Source organism: Alligator sinensis, unplaced genomic scaffold, assembly GCF_000455745.1.
Source record: "Alligator sinensis unplaced genomic scaffold, ASM45574v1 scaffold826_1, whole genome shotgun sequence".
In the NCBI taxonomy this organism is placed as follows: Eukaryota; Metazoa; Chordata; order Crocodylia; family Alligatoridae; genus Alligator; species Alligator sinensis.
This window is the reverse complement of record NW_005843410.1, coordinates 36,426-44,895: the sequence shown is the minus strand read 5'-3', so window position 1 is coordinate 44,895 and position 8,470 is coordinate 36,426. Positions and strand designations below refer to the sequence as shown.

Sequence of the window (8,470 nt, the reverse complement as noted above, 5' to 3'; positions counted from 1 at the left end):
CCTCTAGCGCCACTTGGCGCCCGCGCGGGGAGCGTGCCCTGAGCCGGAGCCGGGCGGTGAGGCTGCGCCAGGCGCAGGGGCGCCCCGAGAGCCATGCAGAGAGCTCAGGGCTGCGGGGCCAGAGTTCCTTCACGCTTGCCTTTCCTTGTTGCCCAGAAGGCTGAGGGCAGACTGGGCTGCATCGCCACGGGGGTGGCCAGCAGGGCGAGGGAAGTGATTACCCCCCTCTGTTCAGCACTGGGGAGGCCACATCTGGAGCACTGTGTCCTGTGTTTTGGGCACCCCGCTGCAGAAAGGACGTGGACAAATTGGAGAGTCCAGCGGAGGGCATTGAAAATGGTTTTGGGGGGCTGGGGCACATGGCTTCTGAGGAGCGGCTAAGGGAACTGGGCTTATTTAGTCTGGAGGAGAGATGACAGGGGATTTAATAGCAGCCTTCAACTACCTGAAGGGGGGTTGGAAAGAGAGTGGAGCTGGACTGTTGCCAGTGATGACAGAGCAAGGAGCAATGGTCTCAAGTCACAGCAAGGGAGGTGTAGGTGGGATAGTAGGAAAAACTTTCTCCCGGGGAGGGCAATAAGACACTGGGGCAGGTTACACAGAGAGGTGGTGGAAGCTCCATCCTTGGGGGGTTTTAAGACCTGTCTAGATCTTGCTTTGACTGGGATGATCTAGCTGGGGATTGTCCTGCTTTGAGCAGGGGGTTGGACTAGATGAGCTCCTGAGGTCCCTTCCAACCCTCATTTTCAGTGATAACCCTCCGCCCCTCCTGGAGCGGAGGTGTCAGGCTCAGGGCTGTACTCAAGGCACCTCCGTCTGCCACTACCTCCCCTTTAGGATGGCACCTGCTTGGCCTGATAGCCTTCTGGGGATGAGCACTTCAGCTCAGGTGATGCTTAGCACTGCAGCAAGGTTTGGCCCGGCTGCTGCCCACAGGAGAGAACGAACGACCACGACAGAAGCCTTAGGATATGTCCTGCCTGCAGCCCAGCCAGGCCCTGGGGTGCTAGTCTCACAAGAAGCAGTAGTGTAACTGTGGGGACAGGGGCTCTAAAGCAACCAGCTTCAGGGAGCACAAAAATAGCAGCTGCCACAGCCACTGTGTTATGCCTTTGACAAGAGGCATGACCTAGCTTTGAAACCTTGCCGCCTTCTCTGCACCCTGTAGGAGGGAGGGGCAACCCCAGATCCCATGCCTGCCCAAAGCCATCACCCTGTGGTATCATGCTCTTTTCTTTTGGCAGCACAAATAGTCCAGCCTTTTGGTTCAAACAAGGCTCTGGAATCCAGGGTTTGGGTTAAAGACCCCACCAAGGAGGTTTGGGATGTAAAGCCAGACTGCTACTTTACACCCCAGAGCCATGCCCCTGGTCAGGTGGGCTCAGAAGTTGATCTAAGCTATGCTTGAGTCTAGTGAAAAGAGCAAGTCAGCAGTCTCGTGGCAAGGCCTCTGAAGAGCAGAGAAGGCCCATCTGCCTAGAAAAAATGCAGGACTGCAGCCTTAACCTCACATCTTTCCCCCTTCCCATGGCCAAATGCCAGCCCCGAGTTACAGAGTACCAAACCTGCATACCCTTGTGTCCCAGCCTCGTTTTGTGTTACTCTTCAAAGGCAAATCACTCGTCCTTCTGCAAAAGGCAGACATAATTCTTGAACTAAACACCTTGACCTTGACAAGCTAGCAAACCAACTACTGAGCTACATCTACAGCATTTTCTCTCTAGGCCTTTCTCCTATTCTGTCCCGTCTTGGACTAACAACCTGCCAGGCCTCAGCCATACTTCAACCTGACTTTGGCCAGATCCAGCCAATGATAGACATAGATACACAAATAGACACTTGGCTGGAAGCAAGACCGAGAATCATGGGGCATCACTCTTCCTTCCAAACCACCTAAGACAGTAGTGCTCTATCTTCTGGCCCTGTGGGACAAAAGTGGCATGGGGCTGGTCTGTGGGCTGTATTGGACCCTGCATCCCAGGACCTGGATGGCATCACCTCTACCAGGCCCCGCATGCCAGGATCAGAGCCCCAAGACCCCACATCACCTCTGCCTGGTCCTGCATGTGGGGATCTGGTTCTAGGGCCCCATATCACCTCCTCGTGACCCTGTGTACCAGAACCAGGTCCTGTGTGCTGGATCTAGTACACTGGGCTTTCCCCTCAAAACTACCCACCCACAGAGGACAGCATAAGGCTTCCAGAAAGGCCTTCTGTTATAGTCCCAGCCCCTGACTCCACAGCACACACAGAGACCAAGGGAGAAACCCAACCAGCTGGACTGTTTGTTAACCCTGGGGCTGGGTGTTGCAGCTGGGGGACAAAGTCCTGAGCTCAGGCCTGCCCATGGTTCCCTCTGGCTGGGCAAAAGGCCCAATCATGTGTCCTAAACTTCCTTTAAAAAAAAAAATTGGGCCACCGTGACACTTGATTTATACCACATATGAACTTGGAGAGAGTCACAGAACCAGGCTGCTTAGTAGCTCTCAGGTTGTGCATTGCAGCCACTAGATAGCAAGTTTAGGTTCAGGTTTAGGTTTAGGTCTGTACTCAGCTGTCTCAGACTAGCAGAGATGCCTGCTGGCCAAGGCTTTCTTTCCTAGCTGCCTCTGACCCAAAACCCCTGAGTCCATACTACACAAGGCAGAGGGAGAAGGATGCCTAGCTGATCTGTTCACTGGCTCCACAACTGCGTATGGCAGCCTAGGAGTGAAAAATTGTGAGTTTAGGTCTGTCTGTGGCTTTCTCTTATTTGGTAAAAATTTCTCCTGGTGCCTACACAAGCATAGCTCAGTGGCTTCGGAGCCACCTCAACAGGGAGGGAGTTCAGGCTTTACTTCCATGACTGCTGAAACTAGCAGAGCTCTGATGGATCCCTGAGACCACCTGAGCAGTGGCAGGGCTCCAGGGCAAAAAGCAGAAGGATTGATATGTCTGAACGACCCTCTGGTTTCAGCCTGTACTTCTTTCTGAGCATGGATGAGGATGGGGATTGACAAACTGTGGTTAGGGCATGGAGCAGTGTCCAGGATCTGGCCACTTTGCCCTGCAAGACTACTCATTCACCAACAGGGGGGGCATCCTGAGAGTAGTGAAAAAACTTACTCCTGTAGCCTGCTGATTAACTTTCTAGTCTCCTAAACCCAAGGAGCAGGGTTCAAGATCTTTGCTTCTTCTTACCCACACACCCTTGAGTGAACGGGCATCTTCCTTTTTTCTTTTTTAGTATTTTGACAGGCGAGGCACAGATGCCTGGCTCCATAATGCACAAGGAAGCTGAGTGAGAGAGCCTGGCAGCTTGGAAGTTTAGAGGCTCTGGGCCCTGCAAGGCTGCACATGCACAAAGGGGGGGACATCAGCAGGCCTTTAGGAGCACCTCCTGCATAGCACCATGGTTGTGTTGCCTGCTTTCAGTACTCAAGATTCAAGACTCCTAGTTGCTGTCAACAGTGTCCAATCCTATTACTATGGGTCAGTGCAGCCCAGACCACTGCTTCCATTTGATACAAAGAAATGGTGGGAGCAAACCAGGCAGGCAAGCTTTTTTGTAACTCCAGACATGGACCCTGTGGCCATGGGTAGCAAGCTCCTGCATTCACACCTTCCTTCGGATTTCTTGGTTTGGCCAGGGGGCCTGCCTGGACAAAGACAAACAGTTCAAGTTAGAAACTTTGGGTCTCAGCAACTCCTCAGCCCATACCATATATGGAGTCATGAGGAGCCACCAAACAGCACTTCTTTGTATGTCTGGAATTGGGAATTGTGGCTGCCAAACAACAGGCCTGGAGCTCAAAGCTGCCTGCAAACTCTCTGCTGGAGTAGAGGTCCCTGCCTGTGGGTGACCGAGGCTTTTTCTTTTGCCCCAACCCCAATGCCTGAGCCCAGCTGGCCAGTAACAGGGCTCTAGGATGCCAATTTGTAAAACTTCACTGGCCATACTGTGGGCCAGAAGGCTAATCAGCCATGAGGTAGATCAGGTGTAAGTGAAGTATAATTAACACTTATTAACACTTGTTAACATATCCTCCATGATGCAGAGTTTCAAGGGCTCCTGAGCTCACCTGTGCAGCGGCAGAGCTCTGGAGCAGAAAGCGGCACAGGTCAAGACATGTAGCCAACCTCTTCCCCCGCCACCCAATTCCAGCCTATACGTCATCTTCATCAGACTGGCAGTGACAATGAGGATGAGGCCACCAGAAGCACTCTACATTGTTCACATCAGTGCACTCCCAAACCCAAGCTCCTGACAAGAAGACTACTGACTTCCTTGATTTTCTTGTCCCAGAGTTAACAAACAGTCCAGCCAGTTGGATTTCTCCTTTGGTCTCTGTGTGCACTGTGGAGACAGGGGGCTGAGCCAGAAGGCTGCCCAGCCAAGCTGCTCTGTATGTCCAGGGAAGCATATTGTACACATGAAGGGCTGCCTATGGCCTGTCATGGCTGAGCAGAGGCACCTATTATGGAGGGGCTGAGGACTTTTTCCGCCCACACCAGACTGCATACTGCCAAATAAATGTAGCTCAGGCAGGTTCCTCAGCCCACTGGACCAGCAGCAAGGCTCTGGGGTGCAAAGTTGCAGGGCATAGCTGGCCATGTCATAAGCATCCAGGTCTGAAAAAGGAAAAATACAAGATGTATACGATATGGCCCTTATTACTGCAATTGAATTAACCTCAATGGAGTGTAAGAGTTGAAGCTTTTCTTCCAACCCATGTGATGAAAGGATAGTTCCTGAGCCAGGTGGATGAGTAACAGGGCTTGGGTTGGAAAGTTCAAGTCCTATGCATACTGAGTAATGCATTCCTGTTCAAGTACAATTCCAAGCATTGGGAACGTTGATGAGGACAGGTTTCAGTAAGTTAAGGGCTAAAGTCATGGTCTCGTTTCCCCCCTCCCCCTCTGCAGCCATTAACATCTGCAAGTCATGGGTCTCTGTACCACATTCTGTCCCTTGTAGAGGCTCCAGCCCTCTTAATTTTAGCTTCCCTTTCTTCTGGCTGCAGACCTCCAGTCCTGGCCCACTGATTGGGTACAACTTTCTTGGTCTCAGTCCTGTCAGTTCCCTGGGTTGCTCACTCTGGGCCTGCCCTTAGCCCCCAGGGTGCCAGATCTCAGGCTGGGCTACCCTCACTGTCTCCATCCTCAGGCCTTTGGTTCCTTCCCTTGGACTGGGCTGCCTATTTCTCCAGTCCTCAGCCCTCTGGGCCTTGACCAGAGCCAGGCTGCGCATCTCTCCAGCCCTTAGATCCTTGACCCTGGGTAATCTGCCTAATGTTAAGTGCCCTACCAGCCATGGCTCCTTGGCTTCCAGACCTCCCCTATAATCACAACCTAGTCCTCCAGTATACAGCTAGAGTTACAACATAAATACCAGACATTGCTCCCAACTAAAAGCCTACCAAGCTGTGGGTTGTTGTCCTGCTCAGACCATCAGCTTCCCTTAGCTCCCCCAAGGCAGATGCAGGGAACAATTCATGTGCCTGTTACTCCATTTGCTGCAGGCATCCCTGCCAAGTGCTCTTCACCCCCTCAGCATACTAAATCTGACTGCTTGCTCTGGTTCAGGCCCTGGGTTTATATACCTAGAAGCCACACTCACTTGGATCATGTGCCTTCCCCACCTCTGCACAGGGTATCCCAGGTCAATCAAGAGCCAGCCTGCCTTCCTGCAACTGTGGCCCCTCAGCCTGTGCTGCATTTAAGAGGCAGGAGCCTCCTGGCCACAGTTATCACTCCTCCTTTTTGTTTATGTGCAAGTAATAGGGTCTAGGTCCCCTATTACAGAGACATCCAGGAAGACCAGCTCCTGTGACTAAATAACTTAGGTGCTGGTCCCACAAGCACAAGCTTCTGTTTCCAAAACCTTTGACTACTTGGTCCTCGTGGAACATGCCCACTTTATTTTTTTTTTCTTTGCAGCAAAGCAAAAGCCATAGCGTATGAAGGGATAAAACCTGTTCTGCCTGGGCTGAGGCACCTTTCTAAAGAGGCCGTGGCATGTTTCCCACCACAAAGTAAACATAGCTCAGGCAGGCTCCTCAGCACATTGAGCCAGGAGCATGGCTCTGGGGTGCAATGTGGCAGGACTCACCAGACAGTCATAGGAGCCAAGGCCTAAAATAGGAAACATATTAAGGTGTAACTAGCACCTATTAATGCTTTTTACTGTGAGTGAATTAACCATAATGGAGGGTGTGAGTTGAGGATTTTCTTTCAAGCCATGATGATGCAAGCATGGTTTCTGAGCCTATCGGATGAGTGGCTGTGCTTTGGGCTGGAGAACTGAAGGGGCACGTGTGTTGGATCATGCATTCCAGGCCCTACTTCACACTGAGCATTGGAATAAGAATAGGTCTTGGCAGATTGGTTTTGGCAAACTGTGGCCAGGGCATGGAGTAGCCCCTGACACCAGTCCACAGCAATGCTGCCAGCCACAAAGGAGGGGAGTGTTGCTGCCTTAAACATTGCCTGCTTCTGTGTCTGAATGCCTTTGGGTGCTGATCTTTAAAGGTAAAGGTTCTACGTTCCAGCTGTGGGGCTCTCCTGATCTGCTGGCACTCATGAATTGAGCCCGCTATTTGAGGGTGCAAGTTGAAACTCTTCTTTCAAGCCTCAGTGACACAAGCATCAGTCCTGAGCCCATTGGTGTGTGGCAGGGCTTTGGGCTGGAAAGCTGAATCGGCAGGGGTGTTGGATCATGAATTCTGGCTCGTCCTTCATGGCAAGCATAGGGAAGGTGGATAAGGATGGGTTTCAGCAAACTATGTAATGCAGTGGTCTCCAACCTTTTTAAGTAGGAGGCCACCTTTGGCATTTAAAAGCAACCCAAGATGTACCATGCGCTGCCACCACCCTCTTTCCTCCCCCCCCCAACCCCGGCCCAGCAGGTAAATCTGTGGGGAGGGAGGGGGCGTGCAAATGGAGAAAAAATTACTTAGGGGCATGCCTCCCTAGCAGGCAAGTCTCACCCAGCCATGGCCCCACTCAATTTACCCCTGCTCCTGCCTCCACAGCACTGTCCCTCACTGCAGGGGCCTCGATCTAGCCCCTGCCCCTTCTTTCCCCCAAGGACTGAACTGCTGGGCTGGGGCATGCACATGGGCACTCAGCCTCCCACTGCAGCCTCGGACCAACTCCAAGATCTGGTCCAGACTGTGCATGGGGGATGGAGCCTGGTTGTGGGCCTCTGTGCTGTCCTATCCCACCCTGCTCTGTCATCAGGGCCACTGGAAGCTGTGCCTGTGTGGCTATGTGGAGAGGGGGTATGGAGGTACACGCTGGGGGGTGCCTGGCTATATTCCTGCTGCTGAGCTGTGGTGGGAGTGGGGGAGATTAATCAGTGGAGCCGCTGCTGGTGTTGCCTGCTGGGCTCCTACCTCCACCGAGTCAAGAGAGGTGGCTACTGTGGACCAAGCTGTACAGCACTGAGGAAGGGATAGAGTTGGTGGTGGTGGCTGGAGAGGGGTTTCACAGGCTGCTGCCCCAAGCAGGCAGGAGGGCAATTGGCAGATCCCTTGGTGCCAGCAGCATGCCCCTTCCCCTGGCAGGACAGGAGGATGCCTGAGCTACAATCCTGTTAAGGGAGAAAAGGAGGGAGGCAGGCAGCAATGCAGAGGGTGCCCCCATCCCAGATTTCCCTAAAATTAGTATGGCCACCCTACTTAGACCCCTTAGGTCTAAAATGCCCAGGGTGGCTGCCAGAGAAGGCTGCCTAGCCAGGCCTTTTGGTGGTTCTAGGATGTGGTGTTGCAGCTGTAAGATGAGAAGGCCTGAGTCTTCCCGTGGCTGGGCAGGGGCCTCTCTCAGGCGCAGCCAAATCTTTTAATTTGTGGGCCACTGTCACCCCTCAGCCTATAGCCCACGTGGAGCCAGAGGTGGAAGCCCTCTCTGTAGTTGGAGTGCTTGATGGTGCTGGCGTCACATACATCACCTCTGTGACCGTTCAGTGCTGCTCGGCAGCGTTTTCTGGCCGCTGAGGCACCAGCCCTTGAGCAGCAGGGGCCTTTTTTCTCCCACCAGCTTGCTGGGACACACACACAGCGGAGCTGGGCCCCACTGGCTCTGCAGCAAGGCCCTGGGGTCCTGCCCTATGTCCCCTCGGAGGAAAGCCCATTTCCATCCTCTTCCCTCAGGTCCCAAAGCGCGTGGAGACTTGGCAGGAGAGGCGGGGAAATGGCTACCGCTGCTCTGCTGGCATCAAGCTGTGCCTTGGACCCTCTTGTCTCCCGCCAAGCAAACCAGGGCGCAGCTTTGCCAGTGCCCCCCTATACACCAGAGCCCGGGGGGCAGCCAGCAAGGGGCAGCACCGTGGTAGGAGAGCTGATACCAGCCGCTGGCCGGCTCCCCTGCCCAGCGAGGAGGTGGACCCCCACCCGCGGCCCCTTTTAAAGGCGAGCGCCTGGCCCGCCTGCCCTACACTTCCGAGCGGGGTGGCGCGCGGAGGCGGCGGGCGAGGGGAACCGGGGCGGGC

At 53.8% G+C, this 8,470-nt stretch overlaps 1 long non-coding RNA gene across 2 annotated transcripts; it reads right to left on the bottom strand.

The window, feature by feature from the left end:
- Positions 1 to 2,734: 2,734 nt before the first annotated feature.
- On the bottom strand, positions 2,735 to 5,538 carry LOC102381044. 2 transcript variants are annotated; one of them, XR_325468.1, is made up of 3 exons: positions 5,400 to 5,538; positions 4,062 to 4,611; positions 2,735 to 3,638 (listed from the first exon to the last, which is right to left on the bottom strand). It is a non-coding gene; the product is annotated as an uncharacterized LOC102381044 (long non-coding RNA). The 2 variants fall into 2 exon arrangements; XR_325469.1 differs by having other exon boundaries at positions 4,264 to 4,611.
- Between the last annotated feature and the right edge of the window lie 2,932 nt (positions 5,539 to 8,470).